We start from the raw sequence: 15178 nt of genomic DNA on the forward strand, positions 1-15178 counted from the left end.
GGGAAGGCTGAATTCCCCCATGGAGAATCCCTATGTGCAGATGGTTCTTTTCTACCCTATGCCTGTGTGGACCACCACACTGTGGGAGCTGCAGTTAAGTGTCATTGGGGCCACCTCCTCCTCAAGTTTCACTTTAAGGTCATCAGGGTTATCCCTACTTCCTCAACTCAGGTGACACAAATGACCAGCTCTCCTCCACACCAGTCTATTTCAGGTTTCAGGTGTTCACACTCACCATAACCCTTTGCCTTCAAGTGTAAGCATCTGCTTTCCAATGTTTCCGGAAATTTCTGTCAACACTTCCCATGTAAAGCCATTGTCTGAAGCCACAGGTGGCTTGGCACTCACCGCCCAGGGGAACTCTGCCCTCCTCAGCTCACTTCCTTCCCTTCCCTGCATGCTTGACCCAGGCAAGGCCCTCAAGGCAGGGGTTGGGCTCATCTTTGGCATAGTTTCAGCCATTGTGCTTGGCCCTAGATGTCTCCTCCCTTATATAAATGTCAAATAATAGCAAGACAACAGTGGCCCTCTCTTCCCAGGGAAGGGGATGTTTCCCACCACTACTTGCACCTTCCTATTTTTTTTTTTAATTTTTCATTTTCACATTTCAAGCCGGTTCTGAAGTTTTAGAAATATCTGCCAGAAATAACATGGATTGATTGTTCTGGAACCTTACATGACAATCCCTGCCTTCTGCAGCATTCGAGCAGATCATGATCAGTGCTGCTCCAGATGACCAGAAAAGAAATAGGAGAAAAGAAAAGATTTAAGACAAACTGACCAGGCAGGGCATATAGTTCAGTTGGTAGAGCTCTTACCTACCATGCATGGATCCCTGGGTTCAATCACCAGCACCACATAAGCCAGGCATGGTGCCACATACCTATAATCCCAACAGAGGCAAAAGGGTCAGAACTTCAAGGTCATCCTCAGCCACTACATAGCAAGTTGGAGGCTGGGCTAGGATACATGAGACTCTGCCTCAAAACATACAAATGAACAAATAAAAAAGCACAACCAACCTGACCCTTGTTCTGATAAACTTCGAGAGCACTCCCTTCATTCACAGACTTACACAGAAACCATGGTAAGTGGGGACTTTGGGGGAGGAAAATGTAAGTATTGTGAAATGCCATATCTTCCTGCCTAGGGGAGATTTATTTATTGGAAATTATATTGCAAAGAAAAAGTCTAAATAAACGAAGCCCCCGTCATTATGTCACATGTAGCTACACCATGAATAGGGCTGCAATTTTACAGTTAAGTAAACGAAGCTGTCAAGTGCTTGTTATTTTAAAGCTGGAAGCTGGCAACTCCCCTGCCGGCCGCCCTGTAGGCCCAGCTCCCAGCCTGATTCATGGCCAGCTCTGAGACACAGGAAGTTCATGTCTGCAATAATCTAAACACCATGAAAATGGAGCCTTAAGGAACAGCACAGAACGGTAAAAACAGGTTAAGCCCCGTAACCCAGACAAGAGTAGTGCAGCTCAGTGGGAAGGGCGAGAAGAGTAAAACTAAGCTTTCAAACTACTGCAGCTTATGGACAGTTAGGGAGTTTTGGGAAAATGCAAACAGAGGACCCTTTTCAAAAATCCTTGAGATCTTTGAGGCAAAGAGAATACATCGTTAAATCAAATGTGGAGATCTTCTAAGTGCTGGGCTGCATATGCCTGAATAAACCCCTTAATCATGACACAAACTCTTACATGTAGCTTTAAAAAAGCTTGAGGCTAGGGATGTAGCTCTGTAGGTAGAGTGAGCATCTAGCATGCAAGATCTGGTTCCATCCTCAGTACCATTGAAGCTGGGTGTGGTGACTCGTGCCTGTAATCCCAGCGCTCTAGAGGATCAGGAGTTCAGGTTCATCCTCAGCTACACCATGAGTGTGAAGCCACCCTGGGTGCTTGACATAATGTTTCAATTAAAAATAGCCAAGGAGTTGGCAGTACTGAAACTCCTTAGGCTCTGCTGGAAACATTTAAGCATTAACTCATGCAGATAATTGTCATTTGCATTGTGAAGTGGTTTTTGTATGTGGCTTCACAGTGTACATCCTTCCATCCTCTTCAGTTCAGACAGAAATATGAATGGAAGCAGCTGGGCAGCCATGAACCCTGGGCTTCTTGTTAGCTGACAGCCACCACAGTGTTCACACCTCCAGGAAGCTACTGGGGAAAGAAGTATTTAAAACATACCACTGTAAATCTGTTCTGATGTTTGTTTCTTTTTTCTGTCCTAAATAAAGATAAGAAACAATTTATTTCTAATAACACAGCAATGTAAATTTAACTATTATGTTTCGCTTCAGAGGAATTTCCCTCTTGCTCTTATTATTACTGTGCATAAACAAAAGACACAAAAAATGTGTATTCAATAAAAAATAAAGACGTTGAGAGTGAAGAGTCAGTGATTCTAGAGGCAGTGGTTTTGAACAGCAAATCTCTCCTCCAATGTGTCCTTGGGTGAGAATTTTTAGGATCTCCGAACCTTGGTCTTCAGGGGCCTCTGTTCAGCTCAGTTCAGGGCCATCCGGGCCCTCAGGAAGCTATCCTGAACCTTCAGGTGATCTCTGTGTGCCAGAGCCCTGTGGGTAGAGCATGGTGAGCCAGTCTGTTTAAAGCAGAGTACTGAAATCTCCCTCTTCTCATTAAAACAAAGTACAATAAAAACATCACTGCCCCTGCTGGTCTGTGGAATTAAAATGAGCAGTGGTAAACTTTAATTTCGAGAGGAAAGTGTTAAATTATTGCCCTCTAAGCTGGCTGCCAAAGCTGCCTGAGAACTCACCCCATTTTAATAATTTGCCTTTTGTTCACAGTGGAAACAGAAACAGCCTGCATTATGATTTGGAAGGGGATTTTATGTGCAATTAGGGTCCCAAGAACCACGACGTAACGCATTCAGGTTCCCTAATTGGGCCAAGAGGAAACTATCATTTCTGAAATGACTTGGGTGCATTAACCTCAGTTCAACTTCTCTAAAATACTTGGAATTATTTTGATAATGTCTGCTTATTTTCAGCATTTCCACTTAATGCTAAGGCTATGTGTTTTATAGCTGTGTGCCTCTGTTACAGAACAGAGCTAATGATCAGTTTCTTTTGTTACATTCTGAAACTGTCAAGAACATTGTCATTGGTAAATGATTCTGTGTGACAGTTTTTAAAAAAAATGGTTTTAATGTAACCTTAACACAGTCCCACTCTTTGCCAAGACTCAGAGCCAAATTAACATCAATAGAGAAATTATTTCTGTCCAGACTACCAATAAAACTCTAAACATTTAGAAAAGGCCATTTCTGGAACAATTTTTTTTTAAAGGCTCACAGGTTCTTGTGCACAGCTATGAAATGAATCTTTAATAATTAGTCTCAAATATTCTCATAATTTTTGCATAACTCCATCTAACTAGTGAAGCCAAAATGTGGAAGAAAAAAAAAAAAAAAAACTCTAAATGAAGAAAGCAGAGAAAATCGCTTTAGTTTGTTTTAATCAATATTTTATTTCTTGCAAAGCACTATGGCCGCTGTTGGAAATCGATGATTCAGCGTGGCCTTTGTAGTTCAATTGACTTTCTGCTCCAGACCTTCTGCATGGCTATTAACGCAAAGTGGAATTAAGATGGAGAGCTTCGCAGTCAGACCTGAATAATCCATACAAGTTTACCCCACACCCCAGGGTCTCAGCAAACACTGTGCTGGGTAGGAATCCGCCTGATCCCTCCATATACTATTGACTTGTTGAATCCCACATTCTTTAATCTGAATAAAAATAGCATTTTCAAACCGATTGGCATTGGAGAGGTCCAGTCACATCCAAATCAATAATTCCTTAGAGACAGAAGAATGCTTATTAGCCAAACAGAAGGACAGCACACTGGCCAAGCTGGGAGGGAAGAAAAATCAATATCTATATAAATATGTACATTTACATATGGATATGTATTTATATAATAATAAAAATCCAGATAACACTGTACTTTACTAGTTAGACCTTCTTCACATTGTCCCCATGCCCACCTTGAGTCTAGGTCCCCTCCTGCTCCTCCTGCCTGAGACCTCCAGACAAGCCTGCCAGAACCGAGCCACTGGTTCCCCATAATCTCGAACTGGGCCTGGCCCTCTTCAGTCTGCTGGAGAGCTCTTCACTAATCAGCTTGGAAACATCCAGTAACAAAAAAATAAAAAGTGAGAACCTGAAGCACAGACCCAATCAGGAAGCAACCAAACTACATCAACAATATAAAAAGAGCCAAACTTCAACTAAACAAAGGCAGGACAGAATTTCATAGCAGACACAAAATCAAAAAAAAGGAAATCCATATGCCAGACCATGACACAAAAACACAAATAATATGGAAAGCCAAGATAATACGTCCCCACCAAAACCCACCAGTCCTACAGAAGTATACTGCAATGAGAACTACCCAGAGGAACCCCAGGATGCTTTTGTCTCCCTGCAGCCCCAGCTGACCTGGAACTCACTATGAAGAACATGCTGGCCTATATCTTGCAGAGATCTGCCTGTCTCAGCCTCCCAAATGCTGGGATTAAAGGTGTATGCCATCACACTTGGCTAGGATGTAGAATTTTAAAGAAAAGTCATAAACATGATCAAAGAATTAAATGACTTTAAAGAGCACACAAAGAACAGAAGAATAAACTCCTGACTGAAGCTCAAGAAAATATGAATGTATAACTGAATAAAATGACAAAAACAATTCAGGATTTGAAAAGTGAATTCGTGAAAAAGATAGAAATATTGTAGAAAACTCAAGCCAAAAAGAAGCTAGACCCGAAAAGCTCAATAAGCCAATAAGAAACAACCCAAGAAAGCCTCAAAATCAGAATGAAAGAAATGAAAAACAGAATATGAAGACTGGACAGCAAAGTTGAAGAGTTGGACCACTCAAGCAAAGAATATGAAATTTTTTCTTAAAGGAATGGAATATGCTGGAAATGTGGGACACCATGAAAAGACCAAAGCACAGAGGATCAAAGCATAGAGGACGGAGAAGAATCTTGGTTCAAAGGCATTGATCAGATCTTCAGCAGGATTATAGGAGAAAACTTCCCTAAATTAAGGAAAGACACACCTATACAGATGTAAGAAGCACACAGAGCACCAATTAGACAGGACCAGAACAGAAACTCCCAATGGCATACCATAGTAAAATCGCTAAATCTACAGAACAAAGAGAGGGTACTGAAAGCTACAAGGGGAAAACAACAAGTTACATATAAAGGAAAACCCATAAAAAATACGGTTGACTTTTCAATGCAAACTATAAAAGCCAGAGGAGTCTGGAGCAAAGTATTTCAAGTTCTAAATGATCATAGATGCCAACCCAGAACACTTTACCCAGTAAAACTATCATAGGCAAAGGGGAAAGAAAAATCTTCCATGACACAGATAAGCTGAAAGAATTCATGTCCAACAAACCAGCCCTACAGCGAATACTCAAAGCAATACAAAGGATTGAAAATGATGGTAACCAATCCACGCCTTTCAATAATAACCCTTAATGTCAATGGCCTCAAATCCCAAGGGAAAAGACACAGGCTGAATGAATTACCAAGCAAAATTCAGCCAGGTGTAGCTGTGCTTGTCTTTAATCCCAGCCCTTGGGAGACAGACACGGGCAAATCGGGCAAATCTCCTGTGAAATCAAAGCCACCCTGATCCATATCCTGACTTCCAGGCAGGCTGGGACTAGGGAGACCCTGTCGAAAGAAAGAAAGAAAGAAAGAAAGAAAGAAAGAAAGAAAGAAAGAAAGAAAGAGAGAGAGAGAGAGAGGAGGGAGGGAGGGAGGGAGAAAGGAAGGAAGGAAGGAAGGAAGGAAGGAAGGAAGGAAGGAAGGAAGGAAGAAAGGAAGGAAGGAAGAAAACAAAATCCACTTATTTGTTGACTACAAGAAACTCATCATGGGACTGGGGAGATGGCTCAGTGGTTAAAAACCCTGGTTCATCTTACAGAGGATCCCAATTTGATTCCCACCACCGACATGGCAGCTAACAACCATCTGTAACTCTAGTTCCAGAGGATCCAGTACCCTCTTCTAGCTTCTGAAGACTTAACACAACACAGGTGTACTTACATAGATACAGGCAAGACACTCATACACATTAAATAAATTTTTTTATATAAAAAAGAAAGCTCATCTCTAAAGATAGACACCACATTAGGGTAAAAAGACACTAAAATTTTTTTCAAGCAAATGGCACTAAGAAACAAGCATTAGTTTTTATTCTAATATCTGAAAAAATAGACTTCAAGTTAAAATGAATCAGAAGAGATAAAAAAGGTCACTACCTTCTGATCAAGGGAGCAATTGACCAAGAAGATATAACAATTATAAATATGTACCAAATTCTGGTGCACCGGTTTAGTAAGACCAGTACTACTGGACTTCAAGACACAGATTAACAAGAACTCAATAATAAGAGGTATCTTCAGTACCCTGCTTTCTCTCATAGACAGGTTATCTAGACACAAAATAAATAAAGACACATCTGAATTGAATAATATCATATATCAAAAGGACCTAACAGACAGCTACAGAATGTTCCACCCAAGGACCAAAAAGTCCACATTTTACTAAGCAGCCCATAGAAATCTCTCAAAAATACACCATATATTGGGGCACAAAACAAACCTTAGCAAATATCAAAAAATTAAAGTAATTCCATGCATTCTATAGTATCAGAATGAAATAAAACTTAAAACCAACAATAAAGGCTCTAGAAACTATACAAACTCATGGAGATTAAACAACACACTCCTGAATGATGAATGGGTCAAAGAAGAAATCAAGGAAAAAAAATTATTCCTGAAACTAAGTAAAAATGATAATACAACAAAACAAAATTTCTGGGACACATTAAAAGCAGTCCTAAGAGGAAGTTTTATAGTTCTAAGCACCTACATTTAAAAAATCAGAAAGAGCAGAAATAAATGACTTACTGCTCCAACTCTAGAATTTGCAAAACAAGAACTAAATCCAAACCCAACAGATAAAAAGAAATAAGAAAAATCAGAGCAGAAATCAATGAAATAGAGAAAAGAAAACAGTGCAAAGAATTAATGGATCTAAGAACTGGCTCTGTGAAAAGATAAATAAGATAGACCCCTCTCCAAGCTAACCAAAAACAGGGTGGGGGGCAGGGGGAGCAAATCCAAATCAACAAAATCAGAGATGAAAAGGGCAACATCACAGCAGACACCAAAAAGATCCAGAACATAAAGGAATACTTGAAGGGGCTGGAGAGATGGCTCAGCAGTTAAGAACACTGGTTGTTCTTGCAGAAGACCCAGGTTCGAATCCCAACACCCACATGGCAGCTAACAACTGTCCATAATTCCAGTCGCAGGGGATCCAACAGCTTCTTCTGACCTCCGCAGGCATTGCACCACATGGGTGCACTTACCTACATGCAGATATTCATAACAATTAAGAAAACTGAATCAGTAATGCAAAGTCTCCCAACTAAAATAAACCCAGGTCCTCATGGATTCACAGCAGAATTTTATCAGATTTTCAAAAAAGATCTACAACCACTATTATGATGCCATTCAAAAAGATAGGAACAGAAGGAGATCTCCAAAACTGCTTCTAGGAAGCCAGCATCATACCAAAATCAGATAAAGACACAACATAAAAGAATTATAGACTTATATCCTAATGAACATAGATGCAAAAATTCTCAACAAAGTACTTGCAAACCACATACAGACACACATCAAAAAGATCATCCACCATGATCAAGTCAGTTTTATCCCAGAGATGCAGGGATGGTTCAATACACATGTCAGTAAATGTTATAAATCATATAAATGGATTCAAAGACGGAAATCACATGGGTATCTCGATACAGAAAAGGCCTTTGACAAAATTCAACATGCATTTAACATACCTCAACATAATTAAAACTATATAAAACAAATCCACAGCCAACATCATTCTAAATGGAGAAAAACTGGAAGCATTCCCATTAAAATCAGGAACCAGACAAGGCTGCCCACTATCTCCACTCCTTTTCAATACACTACTTGAAACTCCTGCCAGAGCAATAAAACAAGGAAATGAAATTAAAGGGGTACTAATTGGAAAATAAGAAGTCAAATTATCCTTATTTGCAGATGATATGATATTATACATAAGAAATTCCAAAAATTCCACCAGAAAACTTCTAGAAATGATCAACGCTTTCAGCAAAGTGGCAGGTTACAAAATCAACTACAAAAATCAGTAACCCTTTCTTTATACAAATAACAAGCAATCAGAAAAACAGTTCATGGAAACACCCCCATTCATAATAGCCTCAAAAAATAAATAAGTAAAAGGTGTAGGAACAAACTTAAGCAAAAATATTTAAAACCTCTACATGGAACATTTTAAATATTTGAAGAAAAAAATTAAGGAAGACAAGGAGATGGAAAGACCTCCTGTTCTCATGGATTGATAGAATCAATATTGGGAAAACGACCATCTTACCAAAATTAAGATTCAGTGCAATCTCAATCAAAATACCCATTAAATTCTTCATAGAATTAAAAAAAAATCCTGACACATATGGAATCACAAAAGACTCTGGAATAACTAAGCCAACACTGAGCACAAAGAGCAATGCTAAGGGGACTACTATACTGGATTTCAAACTATATTACAGAGCGATTGTCATAAAAACAGTGTGCTATCGGCACAAAATAAATACATAGATCAATGGAACAAAATAGAAGACCCAAACATGAATGCATGCAGTTTTATCCACCTAATATTTGACAAAGATGCCAAGAAGGTAAGACAGCATCTTCAACAAATGGTGCTGAGAAAGCTGGATCTCCACCTGTAGAAAAATGAAGTTAGACCTGTATTTATCACCCTGCACAAAAGTCAACTCCAAATGGATCAAAGACCTCAATGTGAAACCTGAAATGCTGAAACTGTTAGAAGAAAACATAGGCAGTACCTTACAAGTTATAGATGTAGGAAAGGATTTTCTAAATCAGGCGTTAGTTGCTCAGGAATTAAGGTCAGCAATCAACAAGTGGGGCCTCATTAAAATAGAAGTTTCTGTGCAACAAAGGAGGCAACCAATCCAGTGAAGAGGAAACTCACAGATCGGGAGAAAATCTTCACCAGCTACAATCTGACAGTGGATTAATATCCAGAATACACAAAGAACTAAAAAAAAAGATCAATGACTGGTTTTTCTCCCTTGGCAGCTTATATAGAACCCTTTGATACCATGAGAGCTAGTCTTTAGCTCTCTCCAGCCATGTATATCAGAGGATACTATCTACCTACCAAGGAAGAAAGCCAATCAATGGCCCTACCCTGCTCTAAAGCCTAATAAACAACAATGAATGGCCCAGAAAACTACCCCTATGGGTACAGTAGTGGCACTTTTAACTTGGAGGCAATCAATAGCTATCTAATTGAACTAAAAACCTGTTCAAAAGGAGGGAACTCATGTGTGGCACTATAAACATAGCCAAATAAATATGGCTGAAGAGGGCATAGGTCCTAGAGAAAAAAATCCACTTTTGTCACATCTGTAGACCAATGTAATTGCTTGCTTTATTCTAAATATGCATCCTCATATTTACAGACAAGTGTACCTTTCACTCTTCATCAAAGAAGCTTCTTTTTGCAACAGATGGAGACTATTACAGAGTTCCCAAACTAGTCAAATGCAAAGGATAAGTTTCTAGGAGACATTTAACCCTTAGCAACATAGCTTCAATGCAACCTCTTCACGTAGGACGAATATATCTGTCAACTCTTACCAAAGAGGTTTCCTTATGTAGAAGATGGTGAATAATACAAAGAACCACAATTGGTCAACGTGCGGAAAATAAGAGGCCACAGACTGCTTATCCCTGAATAGGGCACCTATTCCAAACCTCTGCCTCCCAAGACCCAGGAATCATTGCAGAAGAGGAAGCAGAAAGATTCTAAGAGCCAAAGGGGTTAAATGGCCACAAGGAAACAGAGTCTTCCAGACAACTAACTATTTAGATACTCATAGGAATTCACAGCAGTGGTGATAGCATACATAAGTCTGATGCAAGCCCAAATTAGACAAAATCCCAGTATATTCATGGGGAAGTAGTTCAGAAATTCCAACCCAATCTAAGGAACTTTTGGCAATTGATGGCTGCTAGAAGTGGGAGAGACAAGGTCTTAGAGGGATGAGACTCTTGGTAGGCCCAGTGGATGAACCAACACTGAAGGACATTTGGGGACACAAATCAGACTTTATAGGCTGCATTTTATGTATAGCTGAGGGAAGGGGTGGAGTGTTCCAGAGGGGCACTTGCTCCTCTGAGGGGTGGGGCCTGCTGCAGAGAGTTTGCTATGGAGAGGGAGCTGAGGAGAGTTAACCACGGAGGGAGGAGCATTGGCGCCATCTTGGCAGTGGCGGCTCAGAAAAAAATGGCCAAGATGTCTCGTCTGTGTGGACGAGAGAGAGTGCATTTACCAACCTGGGGTGAGACCGCAGGCCCAGAAGGCATGGACTAAAGCTAATGGAGACTGTGGGTGAGGCACGAAAGTGATCTGGAATGGCAGACTGCTGAGCCATAGAGCAGAACGGTGCCGGGTATGGAACGCTGGGTGTTCACCTTTGTGAGTTACTGTATTTCCCCTACCCAGGATATAAACTATGAAAAATTCAGATAAATTGGAACTCTCAGTGAGCACAGTGGATGGACCCACACTGAAGGACATTGGGGGACACAAATCATACTCTATAGGCCACATTATATAATTGTGGGGGGTTCAGATTGGGGAGTGGATCTAAATACCATCAAACTATATTGTATGAAAATCATAAAAATTCAATAAAAATTATTTTAAAAAACAAAGAATCAGAAACAGATGACTCAATTAAAAGATGTGCTATGGATCTGAACAGAGAGCTCCCAAAAGAAGAAATAAAAATGACTTAAATTAATTTAAAAATTCTTCAACATCCTTGGTAATTAGTGAAATGCAAATTAACACCACTTTAACATTTCACCTTACTCCAGTCAGAATGGCTAAGATCAAAACCAAATGCTGGCAAGGATCTGGGGAAATCTCATTCACTGCTGATGAGATTGCAAACTGGTACAACCATTGTGGAAAGCAGTGTGGAGAACTCTTTAAAAACTAAAAATAAATCTACCGTATGATCCAGTTATACCCCTTGGCACATGCCAAAGAACTCATTCTACTGCAGAGATACTTATGCAGCCGTGTTTGTTGGTGCTCTTTTCACAATAGCTAAGAGATAGATGCAACCTAAATGCCCCTCAGATGATGAATGGATAATGAAAATGTGGTACATTTACATAATGAGATTCTACTTCGCAAAGTGGAATTTGCTCCATAAAGAAAATTTTCTCGATAAAGGAAAACAAAATCATGAAACCTGCAGGGAAATGGATGCAACTAGGAACTGTTATACTGAATGAAGTAATACAGACTCAGAAAAATAAGCAACACATGTTCTTTCTCATTCGTTGATCTTAGCTCCATAGCCTTAGATATAAGTTTTTAACCTGATACAACTGCAGGAGTCAGAAAAATTGAAAGTAACCATGGAGGTAAAGGAGAAGAAATAGCCCAAGAGAGAGTGCTAGTAGGAGACAGGTGTTATCAAAGGGGAAATGGGGAAAATGGGTGTATTGAACTGGGAAAGAAGAAAGGAGGGCTGTACAGAGGGAAAGAGAGGGAAGATAAATAATGCTTAGTTGGTATGAAAAACCAGAGGAAATGCATTTGATCTAAAGCTTACTGAAAAATACATATATAATGTATGTATATAGTGCACATGTATAGCTGAGGGCTGTATAACAAGAAATGCAGCGCCAAAGAGGAGAAACTTCCCTTTTGAGTTGTTGGTCATAATTGTCCAAGAGACTAAAATAATACAGGCTAGTCCCACAGCCCTTAATTGCCCCACCAGAACTTGAAGGTAGGACCCTATTGTTGAAAGCAGAACATACTTCAGATACAGGACTTGAAGCAATGGAGGTGGAACTGACCTGGAATCCTCCTCCTTGAAGACTAGCTCTCATAGTGTCAAAGGATGCCATGCAAGCTGGTAAGGGAGAAAACCAATCAATACTACAACTCATCTGTAAAGTCTAATAGCCACAACAATGACTGTCACAGTCAGCTATCACTACTGTTCTGTAATGTCACCTATGTTTTGTGGGTAATCAACAGTTATCTAATTGGACTTAAAATCTGCTCAATGGTAGACACGTGTGTTGTATTTTAGACATAGCTGGAGAGGTCATAGATCCTAGAAAAAAACCTATGTCTGTCGTATCCCTAGACAGGTATATCTTACTATATGATAAATATGTACCCTTTTATTTACAAACAAGTACACCTATCACCACTCATCAAAGAAACCTCCTTTTGCAACAGATGGAGACTATTACAGAGTTCCAGAAATAGTCAAACACAGAGAATAAGTGACCATGAGATGCCCAGCTCTAAGTGACACATCTACAATGCAACCTCTACACCTAAGGCTCAGGGAACTAGAAGAACAGGGGCAGAGAGAACTCTAATGCATCTCTCAGTGCTCATTAGTGAACCTTTCTCATGCAGTAGATGGTGATGAACATAGAAACCCACAACCAGCCAAACGTAGAGGATAAGAGACTGCAGAGTGTGTGTCCCTGGGTAGGACTCTTATATTAAACCTCTACCAAACAGGGCTCAGGGACCACTGTGGAAGATGGGGTGGGAAGACTGTAAGAGCCAGGGTGAGCTTGCTCATACAAACTTACAGCAAAAGTGACAGCATGCACAAGAGCCATGCAAACTCAATTCAGACAAAAACCCACCACAGAAGTGGGAAAATGAATAAGAAGCCCAACTTTAGCTGAGTAACTATTGGCAGCTGATCACTCCCTTAAAGAAAACCAACTCTCTTCACCCATGTATTTGAAAGGGGAGTAGTATCCAAAATACCCAAGAAACCCCAAGAAACTCAAAAGTGAAGCAAAATAATCTAAGGTTTTCTTTTCTTTTCTGGACAGGATTGCCCACATGGAACTCATTATGTAGACTAGGTTGGCCTTGATCTCACAGAAATCTGTCTACCTCTGCTTCCCAAGGGCTGGGATTAAGTGTGTGTGCCACCATGCCTGGCGATAACAATCTAAGTTTTTAAAAAAATATGTTAAAGAGACTGGAAAGACACTAGCTGCTCTTCTACAGAACCAGAGTTTGGGTCCCAGCATCCACATTGGATGGCTCACAACCAACTGTAACTCCAGCCTCAATGGGCACCTGCATTCACATGCACACATTAATAAAAAATAAACAAACACATGTTAAAATGCATCAAGGACACCAGACATTTCTCAGAAGAAAACATACGAATGGTTCACAGCTATATGAAAAGGTGCTCAACATCACTAATTGTCACTGACATTCACATCAAAATCAGAATGAAATGACACTTTGGACATGTTTGAAGAGTTTATTTCAAAAAGAACAAAAACCACAAGTGTTGGCAAGAATGTAAAGAAGGGGGACATCTTTCACACTGCCGTAGGAATGTAAATCAGTACAGCTTCATGGGAAATGCAATGCTCCCCAAAGCATTAAATTCATGCCTACCTTCATTGCTTTAGGTTTCAAGAACACTGAAGCTTAGACTGCTCACAGTCCTTTTAGCTTAATTCCTAGAATCTTCAAATGTAGTCTTCTCTGTTCTTCAGTTCCTCACCAGAAAATAAGACTCACAGAACATAAATGCAAGCACACACATATATGCAGAGGTGTACACACATCTATATGCATGCACCTACACCCATGGGATATGTAAATATGTATATGCCTGTATATAAAGCACACACATGGGTTTAATATTAGAAATAGTAGGCTAGTAGTTATATTACACATGGATAAGTTTGTGTGTTCCAAGTTTTGTACATTCATACGCTTTTGATGCCCACCAAGGCAACAAATTCTAAAATCTTAGATTCAGAAGAAACTTTAAGAAGGCCTCTGGGGGCTGCAGAGCTGGCTCAGGGGTTAAGAGCACTTGCTGTGCAATCTCAAGTTCTGGAGTTCAGATCCCAGCTCCCACATAACAAGCTGGGCGTCCTGCAAACACCTGTAACTCCAGCGCCCAGTGATCTATCCCCTTTGGGCTTTCACACAGGTACAGGCATACACAGCTCCTATGTGTGTGCATATGTTCATACAGATACATGTATGCCTAAATAAAATAAATCTGAAAAAAATATTTAACTTTCAAAAACAAAGAAACCTTCTGACTGTATGCATTCCTACATAGGCCACCATCTTTGGCCATTTCACAGTGCGCAGATAGTAGACAAATCTTAGAAATCTTAGAAATTGTCAAAGCTGGATGATATACAGGGACATAAATTGCTCTATTCTGCTTCTAATATGCATGTTTTAAAATGTTCACAGAAATGTAAGAAATGAGAGGCCAGTAGTTAGGATTTTCTTTCATTTTATTTCTTCTGTGCTAAGTGTTTTTCTTATTGACAACAGGAAATATACAGTTTCACTGCATGTCCATGACCCTTGTGATCACACTTGACAAGTAATGTCATTGGTATATTTGTTCTAACGTCACCAGTTCCATCTGCACAGTGAGATTATTCTTCACTGTTGTGTGATATTTATGAATTCCCTTCTTTTAACACTAACATTATTCAAAATAATTGTATATTTCAGTTATTTGGCCAAAATTGATCTAATCTAGGATTCCACCAACTGTAAGGTACAACATTATTTTATACATCACTAAGGGGAAAATAAAATTATTTAACAGTTGAAAATGTTCTATTGTCCCTTTAGTTTTTTCTTAGTTTTTAGAATGAATTACATATCATGTTGATCACACACGTTTCTAAAGCACACATAAGCATGAAAGCACAGAGTTATTGGTTGAAATAGTCCTGAAAATGTTTCACCTCCCCGTCTGATTAGGACTTGTTGACAACTGAGGGGGCGATGGTGTGTACACACACAGTCCCAACTCCTTGGGAGGCTAAGGCAAGAGGACAGGCAGTCAGATTGAAGCCAGACACAGAAATACAGTGAGATCTCATTTAAAGGAAGGAAGGAAGGAAGGAAGGGAGGGAGAGAGGGAGGAAGGGAGGGAGGGAGGAAGGAAGGAAGGAAGGAAGGT

This window comes from Nannospalax galili, unplaced genomic scaffold (assembly GCF_000622305.1).
Source record: "Nannospalax galili isolate Female #2095 unplaced genomic scaffold, S.galili_v1.0 scaffold43, whole genome shotgun sequence".
In the NCBI taxonomy this organism is placed as follows: Eukaryota; Metazoa; Chordata; class Mammalia; order Rodentia; family Spalacidae; genus Nannospalax; species Nannospalax galili.